The 24,381-nt window shown below is 45.2% G+C and overlaps 1 protein-coding gene across 2 annotated transcripts in view; it reads left to right on the forward strand.

Annotated features, from left to right (window-relative positions):
* The window catches only part of kcnd3 (potassium voltage-gated channel, Shal-related subfamily, member 3), a 236,896-nt gene that overhangs the window by 122,345 nt on the left and 90,170 nt on the right, over positions 1–24,381 (forward strand). The gene's annotated exons all lie outside the window — the stretch shown is intronic.

A 24,381-nucleotide genomic window follows, 5' to 3' on the forward strand; every position in this document is an offset into this window, starting at 1 on the left:
GGTTAGAGGAAAGGAGGAGAGTGAGGGATACACTGCATGTGAATGAGGAGTGTGCAGAATAAAGGTTATGGAGAGGAAGTGATGAACCAGAGGGTCAGATCCCAGGACACAGTGCCTCGTGGGTCTCCTCTGTTTGTCTGGCTCTTTCTCTCATCTTAACTGATGGCCATGAGAAACATACTCCTCACACCTGTGATTGCATTCTGCCCTGTGTCCCACACACCACACTCACACACACACAAAACACACACTATGTCACACACCATTAGTCCAGATAGTGGGCATTAATTCAGGCGTAATCAGTCCTATCAGCAGCCTCTGCTGTTATCCACTCTCTAGCTTTCTCTCTCTCTCTCTCTCTCTCTCTCTCTCTCTCTCTCTCTCTCTTTCTCTCTCTCTCTCTCTCAATTCAATTCAATTCAAAGGCTTTATTGGCATGGGAAACACTAGCTTTCTCTCTCTCTCTCTCTCTCTCTCTCTGTCTCTCTCTCTCTCTCTCTCGCTCTCTCTCTCTCTCTCTCTCTCACACACACACACACACACACACACACACACACACACAAAAAAAGCACAGGAACCCCAGGAAGAGTCGCTGCTGCTTCTGCAAAAGCTAATGGGGATCCAAATAAACAAACAAACACTGTTTGTCTTTCTATCTCTCCCTCCCTCTCTCCCTATCCCTCACCTCTTTCTATCTCTCCCTCCCTCTCTCCCTATCCCTCACCTCTTTCTATCTCTCCATCCCTCTCTCCCTATCCCCCACCTCTTTCTATCTCTCCCTCCCTCTCTCCCTATCCCCCACCTCTTTCTATCTCTCCCTCCCTCTCTCCCTATCCCTCACCTCTTTCTATCTCTCCCTCCCTCTCTCCCTATCCCTTACCTCTTTCTATCTCTCCCTCTCTCTAACGTCTTTGTTTCTCCCTCTCTCCCTATCCCTCACCTCTTTCTATCTCTCCCTCCCTCTCTCCCTATCCCCACCTCTTTCTATCTCTCCCTCTCTAACGTCTTTGTTTCTCCCTCTCTCCATATCCCTCACCTCTTTCTATCTCTCCCTCTCTAACGTCTTGTTCTCACTCTCTCCCTATCCCTCACCTCTTTCTATCTCTCCCTCCCTCTCTCCCTATCCCCCACCTCTTTCTATCTCTCCCTCCCTCTCTCCCTATCCCCCACCTCTTTCTATCTCTCCCTCCCTCTCATCCCTATCCCTCACCTCTTTCTATACTCTCCCTCTCTCTAACGTCTTTGTGTCTCCCTCTCTCCCTCTATCACCTCACCTCTTTCTATCTCTCCCTCTCTCTAAATCTTTGTTTCTCCCTATCTCCCTATCCCTCACCTCTTTCTATCTCTCCCTCTCTCTAACGTCTTTGTTTCTCCCTCTAGCCCTGTCCCCTCACCTCTTTCTATCTCTCCCCTCTCTAACGTCTTGTTTCTCCATCTCTCCCTATCACTCACCTCTTCTATCTCTCCCTCCCTCTCTCCCTATCCCCCACCTCTTTCTATCTCTCCCTCCATCTCTCCCTATCCCCCACCTCTTTCTATCTCTCCCTCCCTCTCTCCCTATCCCTCACTCTTTCTATCTCTCCCCTCTCTAACGTCTTTGTTTCTCCCTCTCTCCCCTATCCCTCACCTCTTTCTATCTCTCCCTATCCCTCACCTCTTTCTATCTCCCCCTCTCTCCCTATCCCCCACCTCTTTCTATCTCTCCCTCTCTCCCTATCCCCACATCTTTCTATCTCTCCCTCTCTCCCTATCCCCCACCTCTTTCTATCTCTCCCTCTCTCCCTATCCCTCACCTCTTTCTATCTCTCCCTCCCTCTCTCCCTATCCCTCACCCTCTTTCTATCTCTCCCTCTCTAATGTCTTTGTTTCTCCCTCTCTCCCTATCCCTCACCTCTTTCTATCTCTCCCTCCCTCTCTCCCTATCCCTCACCTCTTTCTATCTCTCCCTCCCTCTCTCCCTATCCCCCACCTCTTTCTATCTCTCCCTCTCTCCCTATCCCTCACCTCTTTCTATCTCTCCCTCTCTCCCTATCCCTCACCTCTTTCTATCTCTCCCTCTCTCTAACGTCTTTGTTTCTCCCTCTCTCCCTATCCCTCACCTCTTTCTATCTCTCCCTCCCTCTCTCCCTATCCCCCACCTCTTTCTATCTCTCCCTCCCTCTCTCCCTATCCCCCACCTCTTTCTATCTCTCCCTCCCTCTCTCTACCTATCCCCCACCTCTTTCTATCTCTCCCTCTCTCCCCTATCCCCCACCTCTTCTATCTCTCCCTCTCTCCCTATCCCTCACCTCTTTCTATCTCTCCCTCTCTCTAATGTCTTTGTTTCTCCCTCTCTCCCTATCCCTCACCTTTTCTATCTCTCCCTCACTCTCTCCCTATCCCTCACCTCTTTCTATCTCTCCCTCTCTACGTCTTTGTTTCTCCCTCTCTCCCTATCCCTCACCTCTTTCTATCTCTCCCTCCCTCTCTCCCTATCCCTCACCTCTTTCTATCTCTCCCTCTCTAACGTCTTTGTTTTCTCCTCTCTCCCTATCCCTCACCTCTTTCTATCTCTCCCTCTCTCTAACGTCTTTGTTTCTCCCTCTCTCCCTATCCCTCACCTCTTTCTATCTCTCCCTCCCTCTCTCCCTATCCCTCACCTCTTTCTATCTCTCCCTCTCTAACGTCTTTGTTTCTCCCTCTCTCCCTATCCCTCACCTCTTTCTATCTCTCCCTCCCTCTCTCCCTATCCCTCACCTCTTTCTATCTCTCCCTCCCTCTCTCCCCTATCCCCCACCTCTTTCTATCTCTCCCTCCCTCTCTCCCTATCCCCCACCTCTTTCTATCTCTCCCTCCCTCTCTCCCTATCCCTCACCTCTTTCTATCTCTCCCTCTCTCTAACGTCTTTGTTTCTCCCTCTCTCTAACGTCTTTGTTTCTCCCTCTCTCCCTATCCCTCACCTCTTTCTATCTCTCCCTCTCTAACGTCTTTGTTTCTCCCTCTCTCCCTATCCCCCACCTCTTTCTATCTCTCCCTCTCTCCCTATCCCCCACCTCTTTCTATCTCTCCCTCTCTCCCTATCCCCCACCTCTTTCTATCTCTCCCTCTCTCCCTATCCCTCACCTCTTTCTATCTCTCCCTCCCTCTCTCCCTATCCCTCACCTCTTTCTATCTCTCCCTCCCTCTCTCCCTATCCCCCACCTCTTTCTATCTCTCCCTCTCTCCCTATCCCTCACCTCTTTCTATCTCTCCCTCCCTCTCTCCCTATCCCTCACCTCTTTCTATCTCTCCCTCTCTCTAACGTCTTTGTTTCTCCCTCTCTCCCTATCCCTCACCTCTTTCTATCTCTCCCTCTCTAACGTCTTTGTTTCTCCCTCTCTCCCTATCCCCCACCTCTTTCTATCTCTCCCTCCCTCTCTCCCTATCCCTTACCTCTTTCTATCTCTCCCTCTCTCTAACGTCTATGTTTCTCCCTTTCTCCCTATCCCCCACCTCTTTCTATCTCTCCCTCCCTCTCTCCCTATCCCCCACCTCTTTCTATCTCTCCCTCTCTCTAACGTCTTTGTTTCTCCCTCTCTCCCTATCCCCCACCTCTTTCTCTGTAACGCCACAAGGTCAATCAGTGTGTTGCAGCCAGAGTGATTGTAAGCACTTTAATGAATTCTCCCAGATTGTTTCAGTATAGTCTTAGTCCTCCCCCATCTCAAAACCTCTATTACATGACATTGTAAAACTAATTTGAGAAACTCAGTCGCACTCTCTGGATCCCGGGAAAGAGGCAGAAAAGCCAAGCAAGGAACAAGAGAGAGGAATGGTACAGAACGGAGACATTTTGACCCACTGTTTTCTTTAAGACGGCACAAAAATCAATGACGACCATTGTGATGAGAACATAGCTTCAAAATCTGTCTTGGCCAGAGAAGTGTGTGTACATACACTGTGAAACACGTTTTCCTGTTAATATACAGCATTATGTTGACACCAGAGGTGCAAGCGTAACAGCAGAGATGATGCAATATATTTTACAGTATTATTTTTCTGAATGTAAAAACATATTACAGCATCCCTGCAATACATTTACAGGCATGCAGTGATGTTTTACAGTAAGGAAAATATTACTCTGAAACATATTACAGCATCCCTGCAATACATTTACAGGCATGCAGTGATGTTTTACAGTAAGGAAAATATTACTCTGAAACATATTACAGCATCCCTGCAATACATTTACAGGCATGCAGTGATGTTTTACAGTAAGGAAAATATTACTCTGAAATATATTACAGCATCCCTGCAATACATTTACAGGCATGCAGTGATGTTTTACAGTAAGGAAAATATTACTCTGAAACATATTACAGCATCCCTGCAATACATTTACAGGCATGCAGTGATGTTTTACAGTAAGGAAAATATTACTCTGAAACATATTACAGCATCCCTGCAATACATTTACAGGCATGCAGTGATGTTTTACAGTAAGGAAAATATTACTCTGAAACATATTACAGCATCCCTGCAATACATTTACAGGCATTCAGTGATGTTTTACAGTAAGGAAAATATTACTCTGAAACATATTACAGCATCCCTGCAATACATTTACAGGCATGCAGTGATGTTTTACAGTAAGGAAAATATTACTCTGAAATATATTACAGCATCCCTGCAATACATTTACAGGCATGCAGTGATGTTTTACAGTAAGGAAAATATTACTCTGAAATATATTACAGCATGCCTGCTGTAAAACAAAATGACAGTATTAATCTGGCAACTCTGGTGCCGGTATGATTCTGTAACTTTACAGTGTCATTCTCGCTGATATCTAAATGTAAGAAGAATATATCAAATAAATGTATTCAAATTGGTAACAACATTAACAACAACTGAACAACATCATTGACAATAGGAGTGACAACAGGAGAGACAATAGGAGTAACAACAGGAGAGACAATAGGAGTAACAACAGAAGAGACAATAGGAGTGACAACAGGAGAGACAATAGGAGTAACAACAGGAGAGACAATAGGAGTAACAACAGGAGAGACAATAGGAGTAACAACAGGATTGACAATAGGAGTAACAACAGGAGAGACAATAGGAGTGACAACAGGAGAGACAATAGGAGTAACAACAGAAGAGACAATAGGAGTGACAACAGGAGAGACAATAGGAGTAACAACAGGAGAGACAATAGGAGTGACAACAGGAGAGACAATAGGAGAGACAATAGGAGTAACAACAGGAGAGACAATAGGAGTGACAACAGGAGAGACAATAGGAGTAACAACAGGAGAGACAATAGGAGTGACAACAAGAGAGACAATAGGAGTAACAACAGGAGAGACAATAGGAGTAACAACAGGAGAGACAATAGGAGTAACAACAGGAGAGACAATAGGAGTAACAACAGGAGAGACAATAGGAGTAATAACAGGAGTGACAACAGGATTGGCAATAGCAGTAACAACAGGATTGACAATAGGAGTAACAACAGGAGAGACAATAGAAGTAACAACAGGAGAGACAATAGGAGTAACAACAAGAGAGACACTAGGAGTAACAACAGGAGAGACAATAGGAGTAACAACAGGAGAGACAATAGGAGTAACAACAGGAGAGACAATAGGAGTAACAACAGGATTGACAATAGGAGTAACAACAGGAGAGACAATAGAAGTAACAACAGGAGAGACAATAGGAGTAACAACAGGAGAGACAATAGGAGTAACAACAGGAGAGACAATAGGAGTAACAACAGGAGAGACAATAGGAGAGACAATAGGAGTAACAACAGGATTGAGTACAATCCTAGATCTATGATCCGGGGCAACTATTCAGGGTAAGGGGGGTTCAGAGGACAGGACAGTTTGGGCAGGAGAGCAACCAGGATAGACAAGTCAACGCAGCATCATGTGTTCCTCATGGCGCTCCATAACAATCCCCCTCAGTTCTGATTTGTTACTGTAGCTTTTCTCACTCTTAATTAGGACAAGCATAGAAAAAGAAAGAATAGAATGGGAGATAGAGAGCACCGGTATATAGGGTTGTTCACTGAGAGACAACTGGCTCCGTCCGTGTGTGTGTGTGTGTGTGTGTGTGTGTGTGTGTGTGTGTGTGTGTGTGTGTGTGTGTGTGTGTGTGTGTGTGTGTGTGTACCTACCTCACTTCATTCAAACTCAGTGAGCTCTTGGAAGAATGGGGTAATGTAGGGTCTGAGAACACCAGGCTTCCTCTGGACCACCTTGTCATGCACTTTGTCCCATCTCCATGGTTCGTCATCTAGGATTCGAACCTACAGCATATATACAATATAATTCCTGAAATAATTAGAGGAATTTAACAAATACAATTAAGACAGCTAGATTAGGACTGACCCCATTTAGTCGACTGGTCGATTGTTTGGTCGATAGGCTGTTGGTCGACCCAGATTGCTTTAGTCGAGCAGTAGAAATAAATAAATAAAATATCATGGTGTACAAGACACCTGTTTGATTGGTTCCTGTCTGATTGGACTGATCCATTGTAGAAGCTGTGGGGATGGCAAAGTCCATCAGTCTAAGACATGTGCTACTGAAATTGTATATGGTTATATTATGTAACAACAATGGTGCAACACGAACAAATTGTGCTCTCTCCACGGTTCTAAAATACCTCAGTGTTAAATTGGCACCTTTTCCTAGACCATGTTGCTATGTGCGTAATAACGAAGTTAATAACCTGCATGTTGGTGTTGAGAACAATGGAGGAAACCCCAACTTAATTAGGTCTATTATCATTATCCTAACTGTTCGATATGCCTGGCTTTATAAATCATCAATATATTTAATCTTTATTTAACTAGGCAAGTCAGTTAAGAACAAATTCTTATTTTCAATGACGACCTAGGAACAGTGGGTTAACTGCCTGTTCAGGGGCAGAATGACAGATTTGTACCTTGTCAGCTCGGGGGTTTGAACTTGCAACCTTCCGGTTACTAGTCCAACGCTCTAACCACTAGGCTAGCCTTATTATCCCAGCCCTATAAACCTACTGTTTTTCTGAAACCTCCAAGGTCCTCTCTTATCCCATGCGGATTGTCATCCCTGTGTTTTGAGGGATATTTCAGAGTTGAACTTCTTAGTGATCCCTTCGCGCGCCAATCCCGACAACACCCAGTGAAATAGCAGCGCGCCAAATTCAAAAACAGAAATACCCATAATAATAATGAATTAATCGTACAAGTGTTATACATCGATTTAAAGAATAATTTCTTGTTAATCCAGCCACAGTGTCAGATTTCAAAAAGCCTTTACGGCGATAGCAAACCATGCTATTATCTGAGGATAGCACCCCATCAAACATACACATGAAAATCATAATTCAACCCGCCAGGTACAACACAAAAGTCAGAAATAACGATATCATTCATGCCTTACCTTTGATGATCTTCTTCTGTTGGCACTCCAATATGTCCATTAAACATCACAAATGGTCCTTTTATTCGATAAATTCTGTCGTTATATCTCCAAAATGTCCATTAATTTGGCGCGTTTGATCCAGAAAAACACTGGTTCCAACTTGCGCAACATGACTACAAATGATCTAATATAGTTACCTGTAAACTTGATCCAAACATTTCAAACAACTTTCAAATTCCAACTTTAGGTATTTTTAAACGTAAATAATTAATCAAATTTAAGACGGGATAAACTGTGTTCAAAACCGGATGAAACAAAGTGGAGCGAGCTTTCAGGTCGTGCGCCCCAACCACAACAGTACACTAGACCAGACCCTCGTTCTGAACAGCCCTACTTCTTCATTTCTCAAAGGAAAAATATCAACCAATTTCCACTAAACATCTAGTGGAAGCGATAGGAACTGCAAGCAAGTGCCTAAGAAATCTAGATCCACATAGAAAACCCATTGAAAAGAGAGTGACCTCAAAAAAATAAATCCTGGATGGTTTGTCCTCGGGGTTTCGCCTGCCAAATAAGTTCTGTTATACTCACAGACATAATTTTAACAGTTTTAGAAACTTTAGAGTGTCTATCCAAATCTACCAATTATATGCATATCCTAGCTTCTGGGCCTGAGTAGCAGACAGTTTACTTTGGGCACGCTTTTCATCCGGATGTGAAAATAGTGCCCCCTAGCCTTAAGAAGTTCTAACAGGTGCCGCCAGTTTGGGTAAGAACAAGGGAGCTAATTGATGTTTAAAACAAAGTGCTATGAATGATCTGTTTTGCCACATATCAATTTTCCTAGTGCCCTACTTCTCTTCTAAAAGATAAAGTGGATAATATTGTAAATTGCCAGATCCGTCAGGTAATTACATGTCTGCGTAGGTTACAGTTCATGGTTCTTATTGATGTGCATTATTATTATTTAGACTTGCTCAGATTTAAAGGCCATTAGGCCAAAATGAGCCATTTCAAATGTCATCACTCCTACAAGAGCCTGCAGACTTCCGTCTTAACGGTTAATTGTGAACGAGGGAAAATTACAGGGGCAGTTTGGTAAAAACGAATCCTGTCCCAATCTTCCACTGGAAAAACTGTCATGGAGGGGTAATAATTACATAACCGACATTCTATTGTAAAACTAGTCCCATGGGAATAGGGCTTATGATATGCTATAGTTGAGGCCCTATTCAGGATTCGTTTTACTGGGGGATGTTGGGTAATGTAATTATGTGCATGAGCACAAATCTGTCATTTTTGTCCTGTCCGAATCTGCCATGTCAGTCATTTTTACATGGCAGAAGAGTAACAATTCCAGTGAAAATAATCTACTGTTGGCAAACTCCAAGGTCCTCTGATAATACTAGTGCTGTGCGAATCGACATTCTTTTGTTTTGAGAGAAACGTCTGAGTTTGACAGGTGTTGCTATAGGCTATATGAATTGCCTACATGTAGCCAATCAACTTTCACAGTGAATGCGTTTGTTTATAATCTTTATTCATATTACTTGCATATTGCCAAATGCATCAGTAAAAAAATATTGAGCCTATTTAATGCAACCCTTGCTGTTAATAAATTGCAAAGCAGCATACAACTGACCTTAATGTTTGGAAATGACAAGTTCACATTCTCATCCATAGCCTTAATATGCATCTCAAATGCAAATGTAGTGTTTAGCTCACAAACTTTTACAGATCCACAATCGAGAGCATTCTGTCGGGCTGTGTCACTGCCTAGTACGGCAACTGCTCCGCCCGATGTCACACGAAGGCCAAAAAGGTCATCAAGGACAACAACCACCCAAGCCACTGCCTGTTCACACTGCTATCATCTAGAAGGCGAGATCAGTACAGGTGCATCAAAGCTGGGACCAAGAGACTGAAAAAATGTCAAGGCCATCAGACTGTTAAACAGCCATCACTAACATAGAGAGGCTGCTGCCAACATACAGACTCAAATCTCTGGCCACTTTAATACATTTAATCCATGGATTTAATAAAGGTATCACTAGTCACTTTAAATAACACCACTTTAATAATGTCTACTTATCCTGCATTACTCATCTCATCTCATACAGGTATGCACATGTATATACTGTATCCTATACCATCTACTGAATCTTGCCAATGCCGCACAGCCATCGCTCATCCATATATTTATATGTACATTTTCTTATTCATCCCTTAACACTTGTGTGTATAAGGTAGTCGTTGTGAATTTGTTAGATTACTTGTTAGATATTACTGCACTGTCGGAACTGTGACCAATCAAATGTGATTTGATTTGATCTGAAGGCATAGAGCCCTTGGTTCTCTATGGTGTAGTAGGTCAGGGCGTGACTAGGGGGTGTAGCTCAATATTTCTATGTTGGTGTTTTGTATGGTTCCCAATTAGAGGCAGCTGGTAATCGTTGCCTCTAATTGGGGATCATATTTAAGTAGCCATTTCTCCCACCTGTGTTTGTGGGATATTGTTTTGTGTTTGTGCACCACTACTTTCACATTTCGTTATTGGTTTATTATTTTTGTTTAAAGTTTCACCGTAATAAAGATGTGGAACTTCAATCACGCTGCGCCTTGGTCCGCCTTTAATCACGAGCGTGACAGAATATCCCACCGAGCAAGGACCAAGCAGCATGTGACGGAGGTAAAGGAGTTTTGGACCGGGGAAGAAATTATGGGAGGTTGTGTGACCCTTCCTTGGAAGGAGACACCAAGGAAGGTGGAAGGACAGCGACTACGCCAGGGACCGCGGCCACAGAAACACCAAGATATTTTGTGTGTGGGGGGGGCATGAGGGGTGGTTGGTGGAGCAGCGGAGAGTGGAAAAGCGGGTCATCAGTCCGGTGCCATCTGTGCCAGCTCCCCGTACTCACCCTGAAGAGCCTGTCATCTGTGCCAGCTCTCCGTACTCACCCTGAAGAGCCTGTCATCAGTCTGGTGTCATCTGTGCCAGCTCCCCGTACTCACCCTGAAGAGCCTGTCATCAGTCTGGTGTCATCTGTGCCAGCTCCCCATACTCACCCTGAAGAGCCTGTCATCAGTCTGGTGTCATCTGTGCCAGCTCCCCGTACTCACCCTGAAGAGCCTGTCATCTGTGCCAGCTCCCCGTACTCACCCTGAAGAGCCTGTCATCTGTGCCAGCTCTCCGTACTCACCCTGAAGAGCCTGTCATCAGTCTGGTGTCATCTGTGCCAGCTCCCCGTACTCACCCTGAAGAGCCTGTCATCAGTCTGGTGTCATCTGTGCCAGCTCCCTGTACTCACCCTGAAGAGCCTGTCATCAGTCTGGTGTCATCTGTGCCAGCTCTCCGTACTCACCCTGAAGAGCCTGTCATCAGTCCGGTGTCATCTGTGCCAGCTCCCCGTACTCACCCTGAAGAGCCTGTCATCAGTCCGGTGTCATCTGTGCCAGCTCCCCGTACTCACCCTGAAGAGTCTGTCATCAGTTTGGTGTCATCTGTGCCAGCTCCCCATACTCACCCTGAAGAGCCTGTCATCAGTCCGGTGTCATCTGTGCCAGCTCCCTGTACTCACCCTGAGGAGCCTGTCATCTGTGCCAGCTCCCCGTACTCACCCTGAAGAGCCGGTCATCTGTGCCAGCTCCCCGTACTCACCCTGAAGAGCCAGTCATCAGTCCGGTGTCATCTGTGCCAGCTCCCAGTACTCACCCTGAAGAGCCTATCATCAGTCCAGTGTCATCTGTGCCAGCTCCCCGAACTCACCCTGAAGAGCCTGTCATCAGTCCGGTGTCATCTGTGCCAGCTCCCCGTACTCACCCTGAAGAGCCTGTCATCAGTCCGGTGTCATCTGTGCCAGCTCCCCGTACTCACCCTGAAGAGCCTGTCATCAGTCCGGTGTCATCTGTGCCAGCTCCCCGTACTCACCCTGAAGAGCCTGTCATCAGTCAGGTGTCATCTGTGCCAGCTCCCGGTACTCACCCTGAAGAGCCTGTCATCAGTCCGGTGTCATCTGTGCCAGCTCCCAGTACTCACCCTGAAGAGCCTGTCATCAGTCTGGTGTCATCTGTGCCAGCTCCCCGTACTCACCCTGAAGAGCCTGTCATCAGTCTGGTGCCATCTGTGCCAGCTCCCCGTACTCACCCTGAAGAGCCTGTCATCAGTCCGGTGTCATCTGTGCCAGCTCCCCGTACTCACCCTGAAGAGCCTGTCATCAGTCTGGTGTCATCTGTGCCAGCTCCCCGGACTCACCCTGAAGAGCCTGTCATCAGTCTGGTGTCATCTGTGCCAGCTCCCCGTACTCACCCTGAAGAGCCTGTCATCAGTCCGGTGTCATCTGTGCCAGCTCCCCGTACTCACCGTGAGGAGCCTGTCATCTGTGCCAGCTCCCCGTACTCACCCTGAAGAGCCTGTCATCTGTGCCAGCTCCCCGTACTCACCCTGAAGAGCCTGTCATCAGTCCGGTGTCATCTGTGCCAGCTCCCCGTACTCACACTGAAGAGCCTGTCATCAGTCCGGTGTCATCTGTGCCAGCTCCCCGTACTCACCCTGAAGAGCCTGTCATCTGTGCCAGCTCCCCATACTCACCCTGAAGAGCCTGTCATCAGTCTGGTGTCATCTGTGCCAGCTCCCTGTACTCACCCTGAAGAGCCTGTCATCAGTCCGGTGTCATCTGTGCCAGCTCCCCGTACTCACCCTGAAGAGCCTGTCATCAGTCCGGTGTCATCTGTGCCAGCTCCCCGTACTCACCCTGAAGAGCCTGTCATCAGTCCGGTGTCATCTGTGCCAGCTCCCCGTACTCACCCTGAAGAGCCAGAGACCGTCAGGGAGGCGATGGACAAGTTGGGAGAGAGAGAGATGAGAGAAATGCTATGTAGGTGTGTTCTGCACGGCATCCGACCTGAGGAGCCTGTCACCAGTCCGGTGTCATAGACTTAATCATAGACTTAATCATAGACTTAATCATAGACTTAATTATAACATAATAACAGACAGAAATACGAGCCTTATGCCATTAATATGGTCAAATCCAGAAACTATCATTCCGAAAACAAAATGTTTATTCTTCCAGTGAAATACGGAACCGTTCCGTATTTTATCTAACGGGTGGCATCCATAAGTCTAAATATTGCTGTTACATTGTACAGCCTTCGATGTTATGTCATAATTATGTACAATTCTGGCAAATTAATTATGGTCTTTGTTTGGAATAAATGGTCTTCACACAGTTCTCAACGGCCAGGTGTCACAAACTGCTGCATATACACTGACTGCTTGCACGGAATGCAAGAGAAGAGTACACAATTTCCCTAGTTAAAAGAAAGTCATGTTAGCAGGCAATATTAACTAAATATGCAAGATAAAAAAGATATAGTTGTGTATTGATTTTAAAGAAAGGCATGGATGTTTATGGTTAGGTACACATTGGTGCAACGACAGTGCTTTTTTCGCTTGTTAAATCATCACCTGTTTGGAGAAGTAGGCTGTGATTCGATGAGAAATTAACAGGCACCGCATCGATTATATGCAACGCAGGACACGCTAGATAAACTAGTAATATCATCAACCATGTGTAGTTAACTAGTGATTATGTTAAGGTTGATTATGTTATGTTAAGTTGCAAGATCGAATCCCTGAGCTGACAAGGTAAAAAGCTGTTGTTCTGCCCCTGAACAAGGCAGTTAACACACCTTTCCTAGGCCATTATTGAAAATAAGATTGTGTTCTTAACTGACTTGTCTAGTTAAATAAAGTTTAAAAATAATAATAATAATAATTTAAAAATCTGCCACAATCAGTGTCCAAAAATACCGATAGTTATGAAAACTTGAAATCGGCCCTAATTAATCGGCCATTCCGATTAATCGGTCGACCTCTAGTCCCTATCACCTGGACATGTTGAAATGCTGTGTCTTCACACCTAGAATAAAAACATCTAGGCTTCCGTTACAACTGTCAATTTATTAGGACAATAAATAAATAATTACAGGGGAAAAAATAATCCCGTCCCAATCGTCCTCTGGAATAACGGACATTCTGGAGTAATAATTACATAACCAACATTCTCTAGTAATATTAGTCCCTTGCGAATAGGTCTTGGTCATGTGCATGGCAAGCATACATGTGTCACGTAAAAAGAGCAAGGGTTGAGTTCGGTAATGGAACTTTTCAGTCAGAAATGGCTGTAATTATGTGACAGCAACACGGACAGCGTGATAAACACTTTGATGTTCTGCGGTGGTCGCTGCAGCAGGGGGGAGAGTAGAGACAAGGCGTGCTAGTCACAGTCACTCGGGGGTTTTTACACCACGCAGTAAGTCTGAGCCCCGCCCGGCACAATCAAATCCATTTCTGGTCAGACTCCATCTAGTCGTGTGTGTCTTAGTAATTTAATCAAACTGTGTGCTTAAAGCATCAGACAAGCTCAGTGAATATAGTTGATTTGATTAAAATACATAGGACGTCAAAATATCAAATATGGAAAAATATAAGTTTAAACATGTTGATTGGTCGAAAGAACAGATGACTCTTGGTCGACCAATATTTTTGGGGGGGTTAGATAGATACACCTACTTCAAACCCCTTCTAACTAATACATTATTTCTATAGCCTACACAATCCTGCAGATTATTTGACCAGACTCACAACAAATTCCTTTCTTTCTGTGCTACCAGATGTTTGCATACTACTGGAACAGTGAACATGTTTACTAATACTGTACATTATATGGAGCAATGTTGTGCAAAACGATGACATAAAGAGCATAAACTGCAACAACACCAGGACACAGTGTTGAGGAGGACACAGTGTTGAGGAGGACACAGTGTTGAGGAGGACACTGTGTTGAGGAGGACATGGTGTTGAGGAGGACACAGTGTTGAGGAGGACACAGTGTTGACCAGGACGCTGTGTTGAGGAGGACACGGTGTTGAGGAGGACACGGTGTTGAGGAGGACACAGTGTTGACCAGGACGCTGTGTTGAGGAGGACATGGTGTTGAGGAGGACACGGTGTTGAGGAGGACACGGTGTTGAGGAGGACACAGTCTTGACCAGGACGCTGTGTTGAGGAGGACACAGTGTTGAGGAGGACACGGTGTTGAGGAGGACACGGTGTTGAGGAGGACACAGTGTTGAGGAGGACGCAGTGTTGAGGAGGACACAGTGTTGACCAGGACACTGTGTTGAGGAGGACACAGTGTTGAGGAGTACACTGTGTTGAGGAGGACACAGTGTTGAGGAGGACACAGTGTTGAGGAGGACGCTGTGTTGAGGAGGACACAGTGTTGAGGAGGACACAGTGTTGAGGATTCACAGTGTTGAGGAGGACACTGTGTTGAGGATTCACAGTGTTGAGGAGGACACTGTGTTGAGGATTCACAGTGTTGAGGAGGACACTGTGTTGAGGAGGACACTGTGTTGAGGAGGACACAGTGTTGAGGAGTACGCTGTGTTGAGGAGGACACAGTGTTGAGGAGGACACAGTGTTGAGGAGGACACAGTGTTGAGGAGGACACTGTGTTGAGGAGGACACAGTGTCTTGGTGTTGTTGCTCTCCCCCATTGACTAGTAGACTATATCACGTGACATCCAGATGGCCAGTCGGCAGGCAGCTCGATACAACCCTGGTGCTCTGGTCATTACCGTCGGCTTTAGCGGCTTCTTATTTATGTATTTCATTTTTATTGAACCTTTATTTAACTAGTCAAGTCAGTGAAGAACAAATTCTTATTTACAATGACGGCCTACCAAAAGGTAGGGTATAAAAAATATAGGACAAAACACACATCACGACAAGACAGACACAACAACACTACATAAAGAGAGACCTAAGACAACAACACAACATGGTAGCAACACAACATGGCAGCAGCACAACATGGTACAAACATTATTGGGCACAGACAACAGCACAAAGGGCAAGAAGGTAGAGACAACAATACATCACGCGAAGCAGCCACAACTGTCAGTAAGAGGATCCATGATTGAGTCTTTGAATGAAGAGATTGAAATAGAACTGTCAGTAAGAGTGTCCATGATTGAGTACGCCCCACAACGTGTAAAATGAGGCTCGGCAGTAATATATGGGTCATGTCTTTTGAACTGCTTGAAACAAGCCATTTCTCTGTAGCACCTGTAAATTATTATCTGAGTGATGTTTTTCTAGGTCGCACAGCAAAATAGTTACTAGCAATTTAGAGCAGACCGAAATGGCTAACATTAGCCAACTAGCTAGGTTAGCTGAGAAAACAGGCAGTTTTCAATGTTGGCTAGCAATAAAAATAAAGGTATTTTACTCATTCTGCAGTGTTTTACTGTTGAAATGACAGAAAACTATTATAGTGTAGCTGTTGGGTAGAACGCACACATGCACACACCAACAGTACATTGCAGCATTACTAGCAGTGTTTGTGTCGGTAATGGGATACAAAGAGAGCCATTGACCTGTGTGTGTACGCATGCGTCAGTCGATTCTGTGTCTGTGTCTCTTTTTTCTGTGTGTGTGTGTGTGTTTAACTGTGTGTGTGTGTGTGTTTAACTGTGTGTGTGTGTGTGTGTGTGTGTGTGTGTGTGTGTGTGTGTGTGTGTGTGTGTGTGTGTGTGTGTGTGTGTGTGTGTGTGTGTGTGTGTGTGTGTGTGTGTGTGTGTGTGTGTGTGTGTGTGTGTGTGTGTGTGTTGGTCTGCTGGAGAAGATCCAGGCAGGGATCCCAGCCGGGGGGGAAAGAGTTTAATACAGTCCTTCTCTTAAAAGGAGGGTCAGGGAGTAGTTAATCAGACCAGAGCGAGAGACACAGTCCCTTTAAATGTTCGTGCTGCCAGTTCAGGCAGTCAGAGGAGGACACAGAAAGGAAGAATCCACCTGAAAAATGGTGATGCTTGTTCCCAAACCGTTTTAGCGTTCTGGTGGACCACGTGAAACCTTCATCCTGAACTACTAAGAGTCACAAACATTATGGATGAATAATGTTTGAGTTTGTAATACATGTTTTGAGTAATTAATATTTTTAAGTATTCATGATACCACATTTAATTTGAGGCTTTGAGATTTATCCGTGCATTAGTAAGTCGTGTGTGTGTGTCCTGCAGCAGCTTACGCAGGCCTGACTAAAGTGTCTTTCCAGCCTGATGAATCAATGTGATGGATGACTACCTGCAGCATTATCAATGCCTGGTGTTATTGATGACTAGCATCAGCCTTAGAGGTGTGTGTTCTGATATGAGTGGTATTTACGATGTGGGATCTGCGTGATTTGTGTGTTGCCTCCCTATCCTCTATTCCTCTTTATAGAAAATGGTGCCGATGGATAGGGCTGAGGTGCTTCTAGCTCTTAGGAAACTTTGTTGTCTTTTGTTTTTTGTATGTGTTATTTCTTACATTATTAGCCCAGGAATTTTTTTGTGCTACTGCATACAGCCGGGAAGAACTTTTGGATATCAGAGCGGCGGTAACTCACCAGCATTACGACCAGGAATACGACTTTCCCGACTCGGATCCTTTGTTGGTACCCCTCAGGGCAATTTAACTTATCCCACCCACCGCTTCCGAGTATATTACTTGCTAATGTTCATTCCCTAGACTTCCTTCCAGAGAGACATCAGGGAAACATGGCTCTCTCAGGATATACTGTCTGAGTCCGTTCAGCCAGTTGGGTTCTCAGTTCATCTCATAGACAGGATCTCTCCGGGAAGTAGAAGGAAAGGGGTGTATGTTTCATGATTAACTACTCATGGTGTGATTGTGATAACATACATTGATAACATCAAGTCCTTTTGTTCACCCAACCTAGAATACTTCACAATCAAATGCCGACCGTATTACCTCCCAAGAGAATTGTCTTCGGTTATAGTCACAGCGGTGTATATTCCCCCTCAAGCCGATACCATGACGACCCTCAAAGAACTTCCCTGAACTTTATGCAAACTGGAAACCACATATCAAGAGGCTGCATTTATTGTAGCTGCCGATTTCAACAAAGCAAATTTGAAGAAAACGCTACCGAAATTCTATCAACACATTGACTGTAGTGCCTATGCTGCTAAAACACTCGACCACTGCTACTCCAACTTCCAGGATGCCTACAGGGCCCTCCCCCGCCCTCCCTTCAGCAAATCTGATCACAACTCCATTTTGCTCCTCTCTTCCTATAGGCAGAAACTCAAACATGAAGGACCCGTGCTAAGGACTATTCATCACTGGTCTGACGAATCGGAATCCACACTTCAAGATTGTTTTTACTGGGATATGTTCTGGGTAGCCTCCGAGAATAACAGACAAATACTGATAAGGTGACTGAGTTTATCAGGAAGTGTATAGGAGAGTGTGTGTGTGTTTGTGTGTGTGTTTGTGTGTGTGTTTGTGTGTGTGTTTGTGCATGCGTGTGTTTGTGTGTGTGTGTCTGTGTGTGTGTGTGTGTGTGTGTGTGTGTGTGTGTGTGTGTGTGTGTGTGTGTGTGTGTGTGTGTGTGTGTGTGTGTGTGTGTGCGACTCACGGTATACTGAGTACACACAGCAATAAAGCCACATGAAAACAGGAAAGGCAGGAAAATAGGGCTATTCTGCTGAACAATGCCAGGACGAGCCTCTTTCCATTGTCTATTCTGCTGAACAATGCCAGGACGAGCCTCTTTCCATTGTCTATTCTGCTGAACAATGCCAGGACGAGCCTCTTTCCATTGTCTATTCTGCTGAACAATGCCAGGACGAACCTCTTTCCATTGTCTATTCTGCTGAACAATGCAAGGACGAACCTCTTTCCATTGTCTATTCTGCTGAACAATGCCAGGACGAGCCTCTTTCCATTGTAATGTATTTCCCCTGCTCTTGCTGAGATGACAGTAGTAGTGTGTGTTTTAGTTTATACAGCAGCCTGAACATCTTGACCATGTTCTGTTATAATCTCCACCCGGCACAGCCAGAAGAGGACTGGCCACCCCACATAGCCTGGTTCCTCTCTAGGTTTCTTCCTAGGTATTGGCCTTTCTAGGGAGTTTTTCCTAGCCACCGTGCTTCTACACCTGCATTGCTTGCTGTTTGGGGTTTTAGGCTGGGTTTCTGTACAGCACTTTGAGATATCAGCTGATGTACGAAGGACTATATAAATAAATTTGATTTGATTTGATTTGATTTGACTCAGGGCAAAATTACAGTAAACTTGAATTCTCTTGAGTTTAATGTTTTATAATGTTTTGAGGAGATCACCTCTCTCTCTCTGTCTCTCTCTCTCTCTCTCTCTCTCTCTCTCTCTCTCTCTCGCTCCTCTCATTTTCTCTCTCTCGCTCCTCTCATTTTCTCTCTCTCTGTACTCCTCACTTTATTCATGTCTCTCTCTCTCTCTCTCAGAGTGGGCAGTAGATGTGTGCTGCTGTCTAGACACAAACAGACTAGATCAATAGTTGAACACCTTCTCAGGGCCATACACAACCAGCTCTCACAGCCTCAGAATTAGATGTTCATCCATGATCTCAAATGTCAAATGTATTGTGTTTAAGGTTAAGTTTCGGCATTAACTCAGAAATCTTAAAGTTAGGCGTTAACTCTGAATGGTTAAGGTAAGGGGTAAGGTTTGGGATGGGCTTAATTAAACATAAAATCAACAAAATAATAATTCATCAATGGATTTGAACTTGCACCCTTTGGAATCAGAGGCAGACGCTTGTGCCTATTCACAAACACCCTAGCAAAACAGGAACATACTTAAGGTAAGGTAACACGCTCACTGTTGCCCCTAGTGGCCAGTTTCCACATCCTCTCCCGATGTCCTCAGTCATGCATGGACGTCAATTACTGACTTGTATCACGGGTGACCTGGCTGCCATACAGCTTAGTGTGCGTGTGTGCGTGTGTGCGTGCGTGCGTGCGTGTGTGTGTGCGTGTGTGTGTGTGTGTGTGTGTGCGTGCGTGCGTGTGTGTGTGTGTGCGTGCGTGCGTGTGTGTGTGCGTGTGTGTGTGCGTGTGTTTATGTCTGTTGTTTCTGTTCTTTTATTTACAGTGTCTGCTGTTTCTGTTCTTTTATTTAGCTCTCCTCAAGGGTTGCTGATGTTGTGTGGATATTCTCCTGCCCTGGTTGCCTTACAGTAGTTAAGTCTACTCCCCTGGCTTGGGTTGTGTGTGTTTTTCTTTGTCCACAGCTGTAGCTACAAGTCTCAGTTGTAACACTAAACCACTGCTTGTTACCATTCAGGATCCATGACCAGGTAATGCTCTCATTATAACCCAATCTGCCAAACAGAAACTACCCAAACCCATGTGAATCTGGCAACAGGACACCATGTAAATAGCTACCTAGCGCACTGAGAATGGGCCCAGAGATCAATTAGCCGCACATGGGTTTGGATAGTTCCATTCAATTTAAAGGCAACCCTAGTCACCATCGGATATGGTTGTCCCTGTCACAGGGCGACCATTCAAAAATATTAAATATTGAATTTGGCCTTACTACTAAAATCAAATCAAATCAAATTGTATTGGTCACATACACATGGTTAGCAGATGTTATTGTGAGTGTAGGGAAATGCTTATGCTTCTAGTTCTGACAGTGCAGCAATATCTAACAAGTTATCTCACAATTCCACAACAACTACCTAATACACACAAATCTAAGTAAAGGGATGGATTAAGAATATGTACATATAAATATATGGATGACCAATGACCGACCAGCATAGAAGAGATGCAATAGATGGTATAACACACAGTGTACACATATGGAATGCGTAATGCAGGATATGTAAACATCATTATTAAAGTGGCATTAATAAAGTGACTAGGGATCCATTTGTTAGAGTGGCCAATGATTTCAAGTCTGTATGTAGGCAGCAGCCTCTCTGTGTTAGTGATGGCTGTTTAACAGTCTGATAGCCTTGAGATAGAAGTTGTTTTTCAGTCTCTCGGTCCCAGCTTTGATGCACCTGTACTGACCTCGCCTTCTGGATGGTAGCTGGGTGAACAGGCAGTGTCTCGGGTAGTTGTAGTTGTTGTCCTTGATCATCTTGCAGGTGCAGTTGCCGTACCAGGCGGTGATACAGCCCGACAGGATGCTCTCAATTGTGCATCTGTAAACTATTGTGAGGGTTTTAGGTGACAAGCCTACAAACATTTCTTCAGCCTCCTGAGGTTGAAGAGGCGCTGTTGCGCATTCTTCACCACACTGTCTGTGTGGGTGAACCATTTCAGTTTGTCCGTGATGTGTAGGGCAAGGAACTTGAAACTTTCCACTTTCTCCACAGCTGTCCCTTCGGTGTGGATAGGGGGGTAGTCCCTCTGCTGTTTCCTGAAGTCAAGACAGTCAAAAATAAATGCTAACTATTTTGATGTGTCTTTCCTATATTAGATATAAGAAGGCAGTCTCATCTTTCCAAAGAATGATCATATTAGGGCCTCCCAGGTGGCGCACTGGTTAAGGGCACTGTGGTTAAGGGAGCTACTATCTTGTCTCATCGCTACAACTCCCGTACGGGCTCGGGAGAGAAGAAGGTCATGCGTCCTCCGATACACAACCCAACCGCACTGCTTCTTAACACAGCGCCTAGGCGTGAACCCAGGGTCAGCTGTGCCACCAGAGACCCTGGGTTCACGCCTAGGCTCTGTCGTAACCGGCCGCGACCGGGAGGTCCGTGGGGAGACGCACAATTGGCCTAGCGTCGTCCTGGTTAGGGAGGGCTCCTGTGGCGGACCGGGCGCAGTGGGCGTTAACCAAGGTTTCCAGGTCCGCGGTGTTTCCTCCCGACACATTGGTGCAGCTGGCTTCCGGGTTGGCTGCGCGCTGTGTTACGAAGCAGTGCGGTTGGGTTGTGTATCGGAGGACGCATGACCTTCGTCTCTCCCGAGCCCGTACGGGAGTTGTAGCGATGAGACAAGATAGTAGCTACTAAAAAACAATTGGATTCCATGAAAAAGGGGTAAAAAAAGAATGGTCATATTAGTTTGAAGGCCAAACCGTTCGGATGCTACAGATGCTTTTGTGAGAAGATGTCTCTGACAAACGCCACCTTCCACCGCAAATGTGGAAGGTGGCGTATTGAGATGCAGCCCATGCAAAAAAGAGTTAAAACTGGTAAAAACACATTTGGATGGGGATTTGTGTATTATGTGACGCACAGGTGCATCAATAGACTCTTAAGGATTAAAAGATTTCCTCTGGTTCACAGAGTTCTATCTTTCTCCATCTCGATCTCTATTTATACAGCATCTACCTTCTCTCTGCCCTTCCTTCTCACCCTCCATATCTCCTGCTGTTTTGCTGTTGTGACTCATACAGATGTAGGATCTTAATTTGAGCCAGTTTGCTACAGCAGGAAAATAATCCTGCAGCAACAGAAAATGTGGATTATAATTCATGTACATTGTTGTAGGGGTTGATACATGTTTTGGGAGGGGCACATTAGATATTAGGGGCAAGTTAGATATTTCTAAATGGGAATTACTAACTTGAGAAGCCATTTTAGAAACTCAAATACACAAAAGGTTGCATTTCAAATTCTCAGCAACAAAATAGTGATCAAATGAAGATCCTACATCTGTAACACATGACAACCAGCAGAACCATAGAGACTTGCCAACACGTGCACACACAGTTACACACACACACACACACACACACACACACACACACACACACACACACACACACACACACACACACACACACACACACACACACACACACACACACACACACACACACACACATCCACTCATTCTCAATAAACCCTAGCTCCCAGCATGTCTTCATAGACTGGCTGACATTTGGTCCATCCCCAGGGGAGCCACATACCCACTCTACCCCAGGAAACAGGCCTGTGACTGGGCCGCGTCTGTTCCACAGGTAGCCTCCCTGGAGCTCAACTGCTATCTATGCCCCTCCAGTGCCTGTAGTTTCCCGGACCGACCAGAGCACTCTAGTTGCTGCGTCATAGACACACACACACACACACACACAGCCCACCCAAATACACAGACACACACACAGCCACGTCAGGCCCTGAAATAGGACCCAGGGACAACAACAGACTCATCTCCAGAGACTCATCGTGGGGATGGCCTACATTCTCCTGCGGCCTACTTTACTTATAGAGAGAGCAAGAGGGAGAGAGAGAGAGAGAGAGAGAGAGAGAGAGAGAGAGAGAGAGAGAGAAAGAGAGGGAGAGAGAGAGAGAGAGAGCAGGACAGCTCGATCTGTTTCTGCCTGGCTTGGGGCTTATACATTCATGTCTGGGTAAAGTCGGCTGTGATTAAGAGTGGTGTAGTTTCTTTCCAGGTGTTTTGTGTTTTCCCATGTAACAGCTTATGCTCCTGGAGTTGTGTTTTGTCCCCCCTTACAGTCTACCCAGTCTGCTGGAACACTGGGGTGTGTATTACCTGTCCCCGGCAAACACTGTGTGTTGGTGGAAATTCCCACTCAGGGCTTGATTGGTCAGTAGGAATAATGTCTTGTTGCGCCTCGGAGTCGGTCTCCAGGTTAGATCAGTGTGTGGTTAAATGGTAATGTTGAAAACCTGCCAAACATTGGCCTATGGAGTGAGTCAAGCATACAGTATCAGCCCACTCACTGTGTTTGTACTAGATGTATATTTGTCTATAAGAGCGATGTGGGTTGGTGAGTCATCTTGTCTTACAGGACATGGATAAAGACACGTTTTTTAGGAGCGGTGGAATTGAAATGCATTATGGGTGATTTGCCTCTGTGTTAAATCCTAACTGCCACAGCATGGCCATATCACAATAGCTCAGACGATAGGTGTGATGGTATTTGTATCCCATAGATTTCCTAAACTAATGTCCTGTCATGTCCTGTCGTGTCTTGTTGGACAGTCCCATTGAGTGGTCTGAGGCAGATATGCAGCCCTGTCTCTGGCGTCCACCCAGGGAAAGCTACATTGACTTTCTCCATCACACGTTGTCATAGATCAGTAGGCTCAATGGTGCTGTTAGACTGTACACGGATGAGGAGAGCCATGTTTGTCTTTGTCGTGGATACGTCAGGCAGTGTAAGATAGATAGTGGCTGTGATCAGATATGTCTGTCTGTCTGACACCCACTACTGTAGGTCACAGATGAGGAGAGATGAGGATTCATTGCCTCTGTATGAATACCACTTTTATATCCATAAAAGTATCCTGCTACAACTAATTGCTACGGTAGCCCACCACTACTAGTGTAACATGGTGCTGTTGTTTAAGGCCTGCGGTACAATTTACCTCCGATCTAGGGTCAGATCGCCACTACCACTAACCCCAACCTTAACCATTAGAGGGAGGAAAGTATTTCTGACCAAGTATCAGTGGTGAGGGTTAACCTCTACCTCCTCCCTGCTATATCTGTTAATGTGACCCTCACAGACATGCTTAGGACGGAAAGAGTTACAACATGTAGTACTGTAGAACTCAAGGCTTTGTTCTTCTTTCTAACCTCTTAATTTGCATGTTCAGTGGTCCAGTGCTTGATTAATGAAATGCTCAGCTAATTGATCATCATGGTTGATCCACTGTGGAGGGGTGGGCAGTAGAGTGGAGCTCCATGTATTTTCCAGGTGGGAGACAGACTAGTCAGACTCTGATTAATGCCACACCACTCCGGATAAGTTATTCAATAGTTATTCAATAGTGCTATTAGCGTCTCCAGTCTATCTATCCAAGCCTGAGAGTTAGTGCAGAAACCAGTGGTCCTGATAGCTCAACTGGAAGATGGCATTGTACCCTATGACTGCCTTTTTGCCAGCTCTGACCCTGAGCTCTGATTTTTTTTGCATGAAATGTATCCGCTATCATTTCTTATGATCAATAAGAACTTTTGAACATCAGATCGGCAGGTACTAACCTCAATTCCACCTTCAACTTTGACTCATCTGCCCTGGGCTCTTTGTGTAATTCTGACCCAATTTTTGGGCTACCCAAAATGAAATGCCAGGTGAAAAAGAGGCAGGAAGAGAAGTCCTGTCGAGATTAAGGTGAAGGGAAAACCAGCCACCTCTTCCCTGCATTCTATTGGATGATAAGATGGA

Source organism: Oncorhynchus kisutch, linkage group LG24, assembly GCF_002021735.2.
Source record: "Oncorhynchus kisutch isolate 150728-3 linkage group LG24, Okis_V2, whole genome shotgun sequence".
Classification (NCBI taxonomy): domain Eukaryota; kingdom Metazoa; phylum Chordata; class Actinopteri; order Salmoniformes; family Salmonidae; genus Oncorhynchus; species Oncorhynchus kisutch.